This window comes from Lissotriton helveticus, chromosome 8 (assembly GCF_964261635.1).
Source record: "Lissotriton helveticus chromosome 8, aLisHel1.1, whole genome shotgun sequence".
In the NCBI taxonomy this organism is placed as follows: domain Eukaryota; kingdom Metazoa; phylum Chordata; class Amphibia; order Caudata; family Salamandridae; genus Lissotriton; species Lissotriton helveticus.
The window spans coordinates 268,805,297-268,818,604 of NC_136069.1; the positions used below are offsets into that span (position 1 = coordinate 268,805,297).

The window sequence follows — 13,308 nt, forward strand, 5'->3', positions numbered from 1 at the left end:
AGTGCAAAGTTGCCCATTCTTAAGATGTCATAAATTTCAACATAACATATTAACAGATGTATGACATGAGCATGCACTTAACAAGGGTTTCTTACTCGAAAATGTTTCACTCTACACTATAATTAAAGAGTGCCTTTATTGTACAATTAGTGAATCTATTTATATCATTGTGATATGCTAATTAAATGTCACAATGAAGTTTTGATGAAATCAAATCATCTTCATAATGTACTTTCTCAGAAGAGGAGACTTGACTTTTCTAAACATGTGCTATAACATATGAGTAACACTTAGGTTCATGTCCGTGACCGCCACAAGCCAGCTGCTCCGTTGGCCGTCTGACCACCGTATTATGAGTTTGCTGAGGGGTCGGCAGTGTGGCTGCGGCGGTCTTGCAGCAGTGTGCAATGTATTTCAATATGTATTGCTGCCTGTGTGTACATTCGGACTGCATATGTGTCGGATGCACACATATGCATGATACATGTTGAAAAATACCACCTACCCATTGCGGAAGTCTGACTCGGTAATGGGTATATGGTTCCAATGCACTTGCCTATATTTCGTCGCAGACGGGGCAATGTTCCTCAGGGTGAACATGCTTCTGTGTACGGGGACCTAGAGAAAGGGATACATGTCGAAATCTGCAGCGAAGAACAGGAAAGGGGTGAATATGCACCCCTAATCCTTTGTCTCTCCCGACCCTTAGCCGGAGGTTAGACCACAGCAGTCGGCTTGTGTGAAAGCCAACTTGTAGTATAGACAACGCTCTTGCTCCTTTGACCCGCTCAATGGAGGCTGTCCTCCCCCAGTAGTGAACCCGGAAGTCGGTGATCTGCTGGTGGTGCCAGCAGTTCAGCTGCATGCCCTGCACCGGCAACACTCCCAACTCGTAACACGGAGGACAACTCACCACCTTCGGACAGTCTCTTCTGGGCCAGCGGTCCACAGACCGCCAAACTCATAATAAGGCCCTTAATGATTTGTAATTGAGAACAAAATCACACTAATATATGCAGAATGTGATTTTAATAGAAACAATAAAATGTATGTAACGTGTGCACTACTGTTACACATAAATGCCTTTACATGTAGTTCTCAGTCATACTTACTCCTGATCAAATATAAAGATCTACTGTATGGCACACATGGTCTGAATTAAAATAACATGTGCTAGAGTGTATATTCATGTGTGTTTAAACCTGCACACACATATTAAATCTTCACTATTACATTTATTTTTAATTTGACTTAACAGTGTAAACCTGTATTTCACCATGCTGCATTTCATTAAATACTGTTTTCCATTTTCTACTAACACAACATTTCTTGCAGGTATTTAATGCATTATTAGTTCAGAACAGATACATTCCTGTACTAGAAATAGGGCAAAGAGCCCGAGAAAAAGACCTTGACGAAAGTACAAGGGAAAACAAAGCACTGACTGAATGAACTCCTACAGTTAGTCTTTATTCGATTTGACCATAAAAGACACATAAAATAACAGTATTAAAAATCAGGAAATATCTTTAAAACATCATAAAATCACTAAAATCCCATATAAAAACATATCAAGTAAAAATATATATAATACTCATAGATATAATACTCAGGGTTGGATAGACACCTCAATCTTATGTACAAGGAAATGAATGCAAACTGCGTCATATTAAATAACATCAATTACATAGTGCCTGCAGCCTGTTCTTTCTGATGACCCACGTCCAGCTCCAAAACTTGGCCATGGCAATGAATATGACTTCACTTGTATCAGTTCTCAAGATACGTAAAGCCATTTGGCAAGATCTTGTTCCTATTTTAGCACAAACTGTCCTGAGCCATTTATGGCGAGGACCCTTGTATGCAGAACATACAAACAGAACATGTGATAAGGTTTCTTCCTTACAAGGGCAACAGTAGCATTTTGAGTCTTGTACCATCCCCCACTTACTTGAAAAAGATTTTAAGGGGAGGGTACCCACTCTATATTGATGATAGAGCTTCCTGTCACCAGGGCTCATTATGGTATCCCAGTAAGCTTACCGCCTGTAATCAATTTTATGTTCCAAAAATAGACCTGTTAAGGAAATGTTAATCACCCGAGAAATTGACTTCAAATTAGCCATGTCCCTGTATAAGGCTTTAAAATCTATCTGTTTTTGAAGGAAAAGTATTTCCTTCAGGGTCCAGCCACAGATGAGTGAGACCCATATCCGATAATGTAGCCTTAATCCTTTGCAGGCAAGATATTTTATTAGTTTTATCAACATTTCTAAAATGCTTCACAGCTTGCGCGTAAGGTGCTAACTCCGGGGTAGTCCAGAGCCTTCGCCAGTAGGCCACGGGTCTGAAGGCTGCGACCTCCTCAAAAGAAATACACCTCAGGTCTTGGTATAATGGCCTAAGAGGGGTAGACTGAGGAAGGCCGGTTAATGCCCTCAGAAATTTATTCTGTGTTTGGACTAAATGGACTACATTTTCGAATCATCAAAGTTCAGCACCATAAATCATTGTGGCCCGAACCTTCCCTTGGTATATAGTTAAAATGGGAGCAACTGGTTTGGTATGGGATAGATGGTGTTCTTTTAAAAGAGCCCCTGCCTGTTGGTTATGCCTTAAAACTAGCAAGTCCATCTGTGGCTTCCAGTTCATCCGTTTGCCCAGTGTTGCACCTAAATATGTAAAGGAGTCGGTTTGTTCGAGAATCTCATTGTTCATTTCTACTCTACCTTTAACTGATTTAAACTTATGCAACACCATGAACTTGGTTTTGTCGACGTTGACTATAAGTTCATGGTCCTTGCAAAAAAGACCAAATCTATTGAGGGCTCTTTGCAAACCGACACGTGTTTTAGATAAAATTAAAGTGTTGTCTGCAAACATTAAAAGTGGTATCCTCGAACCAGCGAGAGTAGGAGCATCTGTAGGATATTCCATATAGTATGAGATAACCTTGTTAATGAACAAGGAGAAGAGGGTAGGGGCTAGGACACACCCCTGCCGAACTCCCTTGTCCACAGGAAAACGTTCAGTTACCTCACCCTGTTTACCCCACTGGACTCATTTGCAACTGTTACAACCTACATGTGGCTGAGAAAGAGATGTCGTTGCTATGTCTAGTGTGAGACACTACAGCTATGTTGCAATCTGCAACTTTGGGATTTGACAAGAACAGTGGACCCTTGATGGTGTGATAAAGGGGGGGTGGTGTCTGGGTAGACTTTATACATTACAATATACCATTCCACCTGGACTCTTACCCTGATGCTTCACAGATGCTTCAGAGACTTCTTTCAGACCCGTCCTGAACCCCGTGAGAGCCCTCCTGACTCCTACAGTATGGGTTTAGAAAGTGCAATCGCATAAAAACAGAGCACAGCTGTGCCCTGCACAAAGGTATTTCTTGATGATATGGTCCTTGATCTGCACTGAAACTAGGTTGTACGTGTGTTTGGAGAAGAACATTGCAAGTATTCATTTGTGAAATCTACAACAAACGTCTTGTGATTATACTGGCTACTGAGTGTGTTGTTTCATTCACACATGCAGCTTTTAATAATTTTATTGCAATCAGGAGTTGGCTGTCCTTTGCATGTCATGGCAATGTTTGCATCTAAGCAGCAATAGCGATCAAGCAGTCACAGAGGCTAACTGGCATACGCTCCTTACTAGCCAACCATTATGCTTCTGGGGTCACCCTGCCCCAGCCAATACATGTTTTCTGTGGCAGAAAAGTGGGAATATACTCCTGGATTCCATTAGCAGCACAAGGTACACCCATCACAAAGGCGCAGGTGTGAGGCAATGAATATTAGGAGCATAACCATCTCATCCATGATCACCATTCAGGACTAGTTAACACCAGAGAAGCTTTCCTCCTTGCAGTGGATGAAGGCAAATAGTCAACCTTAATACTCCATGGTCTCTGACACCTAGCATAAGGTATGACATGAATTCTTTGAGGAAAAAATGGCAAACTGGGTATGTGTGCCTGGAATTGCCTTGGCTTTGATCCAGTCTTCCCAACCATACCAAATATTCTTGAATTGGTTTGGTGAAATCATCCTTATGGTCAGTGTTGTGGCATACCACAAAGATCAAATCTCCATGGCCTATTCTAAAACATGTGTACACACCATCTCATAGTCCATCAAGCAACAATACCAGGGACATTTCCAAATACTCACTGATGATACCCAAATCCACCTCTGATTGGAAAACATTCCAGCACCTGTCCTGTTGAACGAATTAGAGATTCTTTTTGCATGAATGCAGCTAAAACTGAAACACTGGTGATGAGAGGGATAGAACCAAACTTGTTTCCATCCATCTAGCACACAGACATGGGAACAGGCCCGATGTGTTTACCAAAAATAAGTCAGTAAAGTGGTTCTCTTGTTCACACCTCAAGTCAACACATTAGTTTAAAAAGTCTCCATGAAACTCCAATTTCACTAAAAGAACATCCTTTTCTCATTGTCAGGCTACACATATTACCAAAACAAGAGGCCGGAGTGTGCTGAATCTTTGCAAAGGCAACACATCAACTTGATCTGTGCTGGAAATGCTAGGATCAAACTCATGGTCCTCTGCGATGTCCACAAAGCCTCCAGCAGACATGCCCTATATACTTACTTTCTTTAGCCATGCACTATATACACCAACCGCTCAATGTCTCCAAACCCACTAACCAGATAACCCTTAAGATAAGGGAGTCTAAGGCTATACGGTGTGGAAGGCCCAGGATTCAACCTAAATGCTGAATAGACATGGGCGCCATCCAGAAAGCAGTTTAAAACTGAACTTTAAAAACCAGAGGACGAGTAAACTTCACAAAAACACCCAAATAAATAAATAAATAGTACCACATGGAAACTTGGTTCTCAATTTAGAGAACCATTAAAAAAAAAATTAAGATATAATAAAAATACGTTATGTTACAAACTGATAAAATGTCGATTACTTAGCTTAGGAAGATTAAACCACAACACTACTCCCAACATCATAGAAGGATCAGTTCCCAAAGTTTACCAAACCATCCAATAACATAGATTTTAATTAACTACTAGGCAGATTAGAAACTCAGAGGGATGAAAGATTGGTCGACTTTTTCGCGTTTTCTGAACAATACATTGGATTAGTGTAGGCATGTGGGCACATATCCTAAAGAGAAGTGAAGATAATCTCACTCTATAGGAAAGACAACACTTATATACAGTGTTTTGCAGGAAGAATCTTAAGTGATAAATGTCAGTAATTCTCAGATTGCATAGAGATTGCACACAGATCTTCACTCCTGCATATATGTTTAGCCTGCACACTTTGTAAAACAAGCAATGATAAAGCCTATAGATCTGTCTCTTTTATGTAAGTGAAAGTGCTTCGTCACTGATTGAGGAATGGGGTGATGTAGATGGGTAGATTGGATGAATGGGTGCATCAATGTATGAATGAGTGAGCGAGCACATGGATGAATGGGTGAGTCCATAGCTCGACTGATGAATAAATGGGTAAGTATGTGCATGGATGGATGCTGGATGAATAGGGGATTGACAGGACGCTTTAGCGAGCTATCTATCCACCCGTACATACATATTAATCTCCTGATTTCTCCTTAAATGTAACCACGCAGATATACACATTTCTCCATCAATCCTCACTCTCATTATCCATCCCTCCATCTGTGTGTCCATCCATCCAAGCTTTCATTTAGCCACCCACCAGCACACACTCATTTACTCATTCTTGTTGCCTCTCAGCCATGTATCCATAGATCAAACACCCATACAGTCATGTGTTACCCATTCACTAGTGAATATATTTTTAATTTAGTTTAACAGAGTTTTATATAGCACGAACTTGACCCGAGTAGGGTATCAGAGCACTTTACATAGCACCAGTTGCATTACATGAGGACACCTTCATTTTTGGTAGGTTTGGGGAGATTGAGTGATGTGCCCACAATCGCAGGATGTTCAGCTTCATGGCCAAGACTCGAACCCAGGTCCCCAGATTCGAGGTCGACCGCCCTAGCCGTTAGGACAACTCCTCTCCCTTCTGCATGCCTGCTTTATGAATTTGAGCTGTACTTGTATGTGTGCCCCCTTGTGTGATGACTGCGTCTGTTTTTGTCCTTCTGTCTGTTTCTTGTATATAAATGGGTATCTGTTTATGTACCTTAGCTTTGTGTGTTAGAGTTCTTTAGGTTGTGTTTTGTGTGTTCGTTGGTGTCAGCGTATATGTCAGTGCTTGAATGTCTGTTTGCCCTTTTGCATTGTTCACTTTGTTAATGTTGGTCTGCATGTGCGTTGATGTCTGTAGGCGAATTGCTCTGCCTCTGTACATGTCTGTACATGCCTCTCTACATGGACATGGATACATGGTGTGTGTAATTGTATGTTTGTTCATTGGTGCGTGTGTTTGAAAATGTGTAGTTTGTGTGTGGATGAGTGCTGCCTGAGTGTTCATGGGCTCATGTATGTCTGTTAATCTGTGTGCATTTGTGATTCAAAGGACCTGCTTTCGAGTTGACTGGAAGGATAGGTGGTATTTAAAGTACCTGAAGAATTCGACCCCCAGGGCTTGGAATTTATCAGGGGCAAAAAAACAGCTATTCAGTCGTTTGTATGATTATTGGGGAATTCCAATCAGATTTTCAGGCTTAAAGCACAAAAATTCGCATATCTTGGTAAATATTGGACCCTTTTCCCAAATTGAATTGCAGCAGGTTTGACCTGCAGAATTTTAAGAGACCGTGCAAAGTATACCACATTTGGTAATTACCGGGTGCAATAAACATGGTCTTTTCAATTAGTCTTCTTGCAGTATCATCGAGACTGCCTGTACTCAGGCCCAGCATCACCACGTGCCTACTCTCACCCACTCAGGGCCAGGATACCCTCACAGGTGATAAGTACAGCTCTACAAATCCATCTACCATTACACCACTTATATTTGCGATGCTTGCAAACACATCTAATTGCACAGGGCTCACAATTTGCAATGGTACTTGTAATCAGCCCCTAATTATGTTGATCTGTGTGGGTGCATGGATGCCTTCTGTTATCACACCACAGTTGATTATCTCCTTGCTCCCTAGGACTGACCAGCTCTTAGAAGAGTGAATAGGAGAGATGCCAACAGTGCCTATGCTGGTCTTGCTTCTAAATTAAACCTTCATTATTATTCCATATCTGTTGTGCTGTCAGGCAACAGAAAAGAATTACAGTTCAATGGAGATGACGATAATAAAAGCTGTGGATGGTGTAATACATGGACAAGTGGTTCATAATTGGTCATGGATGACTTCATATGAGATGAGCTCATAACAAGTCAAGAAATGGTCATAGCCTGACGGGCAACCAGAAGCAGTCTTTACAAAAATGTCCAAACCAGCCCCCTTCACTTACCCTTTCACTTCCCATCCATTTCCTCTCTTTAAAAACATTTGTTTATACCTCCCTCTACCCCTGCTGCAATAAAGTGACAGAGGTGCCAGCAATAGCCCAGGGACTTACAAAAATACAGCCTCAAAGGCTGCAGCCCACACGGGAATTGCCAATGAGTTAATTGGCCATTCCAGCCCTGGTAATATCTGGCCAATTTCAGGGCCTGATTCATGAAGGTAAACTTCCACTTCTGTGTAAGTTTATGATTGTTTGCTATTCGCAAAGGGATTTAGGAGTGGTATCTTTACGAGTTGAGATTCTCCGCACATAAACAGATAAGTCTTTATATGTGCAGAGACTCCCCACTCCTAAAGATGCTACAGGTAAACCCCTTTGTGAATAGCAAACAATAGTAAACTTACATGAAAGTGTTAATTTACCTTTGTGAATCATACCCTTAGTGTGGAGTGTGTAATGGGCTAACTAATCCCTGCCCAATCCCAAATTGTAATACTTTTGGATCTAGAGAATGGACATCCCCTCGTGGGTATTGGGGACAGCAGTTTAGTAGACAAAGAAACAGACAAATGTGATAATCCCGGGAAGGACTCACACACACGTCATCTTCAAACTCTTTCTTGATAGACTACATGTATGTGAGAGGGAGCGTGACTCATTACAAAATGGATGAACAATTTCATAGTGATCATGTTGCTTGGGCTATTAAAATAATGCATTGTGGTACTAGAAAAACCCTAAATAGCAGCACCTATTTGAATAGTAAAAGTAAACGTGTCTGAATCGATTGGGCATTTGTATGTATAAGTTACGTATATTGCATAGGAAGCCATGAACTACTGGCATATGATAGACAATGGAACTGATTTAGGGACAGATTTAGAAATTGACCTGAATAACTATAAAATGTTCGTTGACTGTCTGCAACAACAGTTATTCAACTGTTTCCTACGTTGATTATAACAAAAGCAGTTCTGTTTATGAGAATAACAAAGGGTGGTTTGATCACCTGATGCTCGACCATGGTGCCGCACATAGTCAGATCGCTGTACCTTCACCTGAATGTGTGTTTTTTGAGAGTTGTATAAAAACACTGAACATGGAGCGTCTGATTATTTGGCAATAAGGGAAGTTAACTTGAAAATAGTTTAAAATCAAACATGAAAGCATTCTAGTCTAGAGTGTACGGTGTTAAGGGTATGGTAGGACCTAATATTGAAGACAATAGAGCTTGTATTTCTCAATATTAATGAAAATCATATCTCCCTATATTATACTGTCAAGACAAGATGATTGGTCATGTGTGTCATCCATTAGGAATTGAAAGTGGTGCCTTGTAGCATTTGTGCCCATAAATTCACAGTAAGTTGCCTCTTATACCACCACCGAGTTTTGTAAGGGACTTACTTTGGTCCTTGTATTTGGAAAAATAAATTAAGTAGACTTGTTACATTATTGAATGTTGTCTATTCTCAGCTCACAGAGTAAAGTTTTAGAAAAAGCTCTGCACATTCAACTTATGTTTTGGATTGAAGAGCAGAACCTACTACCAATGACCCAAACAGGGTTTAAAGCTACCACTATATGTAATCACATACTTTTGGTTTCCGAAGTTAAGGAATCAATGAGTAAACGTTTGCCTCTTCTATAGTGTAGTATTATGGACTCTAAATCCACATTTTATTTGATATATAGGCAGTTCTTATGGAGTCAGTGACCTCTCCTGAAAATTGAGACTACTTTGCTGAGGGTATCCTGCAGATAAATTCTAAACCTTGGGTTACATAGCAAGAGATTTCTATGTAAACTACCCTTAAATCAGGGAGTAGCATAAGGATGTGTCTTGGCTTTGCGGATGTTTTATATTTACTCATCAGATCTCATTATTCTGTGTTATGTTATGGAAGAGGCCCTGTCACCCGGCAGGGTATCCTGGTGCTGAGGGGTATGAGTATAGGCCCGTCTGGGGCCTAGTGGGTTGACTCGAAAATCCATTTGTTCAGTATCTTGCAGAATTGAAAAAGCGAGGAGGAGGCTCTTATTTGTAGCAGTAGGTCGTTCCATGCTTTAAGACTGATGTAGGAGAAGGCTCAACTGCTAGATCTGGTTTTCTGTATGAGTGGGATTTGTCCAAGTATGAGTCCAGACAAGCAGAGGTGTGGTTTGTGAAAGCAGATGCAATTGTGGAGGTATCCTGGGCCAAGTGTTATATAGTGCCTTGAAAGTGTGGGTGAGGGGTTTGAATTGTGCTTGCTTGTAAATTAGAAGCCAGTGCCTTTGGGTGTGGTGTGAGGTAGGTGCAGCGCATACAATTTGAGATGACTTCTGGCCACCAAGTTCAGAATTGTCTGCAGCCTTCTTGTGAGTTTTTTGTTGTCCTGGCTTGGAGGGTGTTCTCATAATACTTTGTGACCAGGGCATGTGTGACGGTTTTGATGTCATGACAACAATTGGTATGCATACGTGTAAACACCAGGGTGTTGTAAGTTTTGAATTAGAATAACATGAAAATTCAATAAAGAAATATTTATAAAAAGAACACAATGTAATAAACTCTCATTGCACTAGTACAACAGAAAAAAAATCGGATGACCCTCCATGTTCAGAGTTGCAGTCAACTAATTGCTGATGAATGTAACCTACCAGTATATCAGTGAGACTGTAGGAAATTCATATTTTTTCTGTGTTTTGCCTCAATCTTATTATTTAAGGGTTTTGGATAACTGGGCCCATATTATGGACAAATCCATTAAATAGGTGCACCGGATACAAACAGGGATATTGCACTCTGTTGCAAATAATGCCGTGCCTCAGTGCTGCCGTGAACTCGAACTCCCCTAGGACAGCAGCCATTCAGTAAAATACAGAGTGGCTGACTAAAGCAGCCACTCTGTCTTTCTCTGTGCTGGCAGCACCCAACGGCACTTTAAAGAAGGGACAGAGATGCCCCAGCAGGTGGGTGCAGTGATGGACTGCATCCTGCCTGGGAGGATTCCCCCATGCAAATGAGGGAACGTACTCTCAACTTAGTGCTCCAGCTCTCTCCGTACTACAGAGGAGGCTGCATTAGCCCTTTAACTGCTGCATCGGCCGTCGCACGCACTACCTCGCTAGTGCTGCGAACGTCCAACGGCCGACGTGGCCCCACCCACTCCGTGAAACCGCCGCACAGCCACGAAAAAACAGCCGCGGCTAAAGTGTTAACATTTGTGGCCCCTTCTGTAATACCATGGTGCCCCAGGCAACATGGGCTCAAGCAAAGCCATTTAGTGGCACAGACTAGGTCGCTTTTGAAAAATATAAGTAAAACCATTTTTGCATTTAAGGTGGCAGAATTAGTATTCTGTAGCTCAGCCTAGAGGTGCATTTAAAAATGAAACTGTCTTTGGTGGGTGCTGGGGAACAAAGGGAGATAACTAAACAAGGTTTATAGCAGCTATTACAAAAAACTATTGTACAAACAAATAAGGGAATCCAAGGGTACATAGGGACCATGGGTACATGCTATTTTAAAGGAACTACGGTCCCTACAAAAAGCATAGTTAATCTAAGCATAGGTTATCTAAAAATAGTGGGTAGTGCCAAATGAATTTTGTTTCTATTTTATACTAAGAAAATGACCTCCAAGTGACATTAATACGTAATATTATATATATGTCACAATACACAAAATCACAAACCAGCTATACCTCATTACATATGCAGTACACGGTCGGTGTGTGCAGTCGACGATGTGTCTATCCTCTTACAATACAAGGAATCATCATTAGGACATTACAATTAAAATATCTGGGACACAACTCCTTGTAAATTAATATGTGCTAGCCTTGACAAAATGATTAGGAAAGGGGTCTTGCATTTGCAATTATCTTCATGCAGCAAATACATGTAGACGAATGCCAAATATATATATATATAGTAGGGCGTGGGGAGCTGTCGCACCTTTACACCATCAGTTAAGGGAAGCTGTGTTTAATTGAGGACACGTCAAAAACCAGCAAGATCAGCCGGGGGTACTTGTATCTCGGTGAGGAAATAATTTCCAATTCCTGTATCCAGAATTGTAGCATGGTACAGGGAGTCAGCGCACCTATAAAGAAACAGTCGCAGAGTGAGATGTGTCTACTCCAAGCCGCATCAATAGATGGCACGGTCAAATGGGCACACAGAGTTGCATGTCTAACAAGGAGCACAGCATGGGAAGCAGTGGCCGAGCGACAAACTATAGGACCAAGCTGGTGGACATTTTTTACAGTAAAGCAGAAACTCAGTCACAGTGCAGTACAAGGCAAAGAATGTGTGCTAACATTAGCATGATTTGATCAGGTATATTTCCAACCACAGCTGAGGTTATCTGTTACAAACTGCTGAATACTACTTAGAAGGAATAAGTTGATGAAGACAACTGGTTGCCTGCTGGAAGGATTCCCTTGTTTGTGAATGGTCTGCATAGGGCAGTCTTTAGGTTTACCACTAGTTTCAAACCCTAAAGGCTACTCAAAGGAATGAGGAAACTCGCTTCTTCCTGGCGTTCAAGGAGCCCATGTCCTGCTTCTAGTGCCTGTCTACGTTTTGGAATTTATGTTCTAAGTTCAGAGAGGTTGAAAGAGCATGAAGGAACAGGGTACTTGCATAAGCCTTGAATAAACCAGCAAGCCAGTGGTTGCTGGACAGTGGCTGTAGACCTGAATGGGACTGTTAGAAATGCATTTCTCTTCTCAAGTTTTCTTTCGTGCCTTTATGCACTGATAAATAACTGTTTGTACGAAGTATTGTTTGCACAACAATTTTAATTCTTCAATAAACTTTCACTTGAACTTACAGAAATGCATTTCCCATTTTTGACTATGACCACCTGTTTATAAACACTTCCCCGGATGTTTCAGGACTTTTGAAGTGCCAGAGTAGCTACAGTACCTTGCTTGGACTTATCTAATGAGTCCATTCAACTAAAAGCAAGCAGGCAACTCTTACTGCTTAGTTATACTCCCAAAGATTAAATAATTAATCTAATAAACACTCCAATTACGGCTCCTAAGTCAGTTTTTTTTTTTTTTTCATTTTGATCATTTAACTTTGCTGTTTTAACAACATTTTCTGGAAATTATTTAACTATAATTTTGTGTTGGTGTCTATGAGTAAGCCATTGTTCTTTCTGCCTAGCTACCAAAGGTTAGCATGGGATTCAGTGCAGAAACGTCTTAATAACAAGAAACTAAATTATTTTGACTTTGTGGGAGCTGATTTCTTACAAACATGTTACAAAGGGGGGCTGATTTTCTGATTCACTTACTGTATTAAAAATACAAGCTGTTGTGATATAGTCAAAGTTGTGTTTAGCAAATCCTAGAAATAGCATGTTTCAGACATCCCTTTTGGAAGCTGTGCAACTGTGCATGGTAAATGCATACATTCTTCAGCTGTATATATCTTACTCAAAATTTTAGAGGTTAAAGGGTGATATATTTCGTGTTTTTTATTTGTATGTGCAGATGTACATTTGTAGTCAAACGTTAATACTAAATTATAAAGTGCTACATTTCCAAATTTGCTGCCTTTGGAAGATTTTTTAATTAATCATCAATGTATTGTGACAATTTTGTAAGAAAAGTAAATTTCAGTGTATTGTAACATTTTCTACTCTAACATAGTTCAGAGGATGTAATGAATGTAACCAGTGATGTAAGGCAAAATACCACACAAAGCTCCCTGCAAAATTATGGAGTGACCCTTAAGTCTAGTCATCTTACACAAAGGCCTTTGGCCTAATGGATGATGGATGGAGGGGAAGTGGCACCCATGTTCACACCTGCAAAATTATAATATGCTGTACACTGCGCTTGGAAATGTAACCAATACACAGGTTATTACAGTTTATATAAATGCTGCAATAAAATTGACA

General features: G+C 40.7%; 1 protein-coding gene across 6 annotated transcripts in view; it reads left to right on the forward strand.

The window, feature by feature from the left end:
* The window catches only part of GRIA4 (glutamate ionotropic receptor AMPA type subunit 4), a 933,658-nt gene that overhangs the window by 724,992 nt on the left and 195,358 nt on the right, over positions 1-13,308 (forward strand). The gene's annotated exons all lie outside the window — the stretch shown is intronic.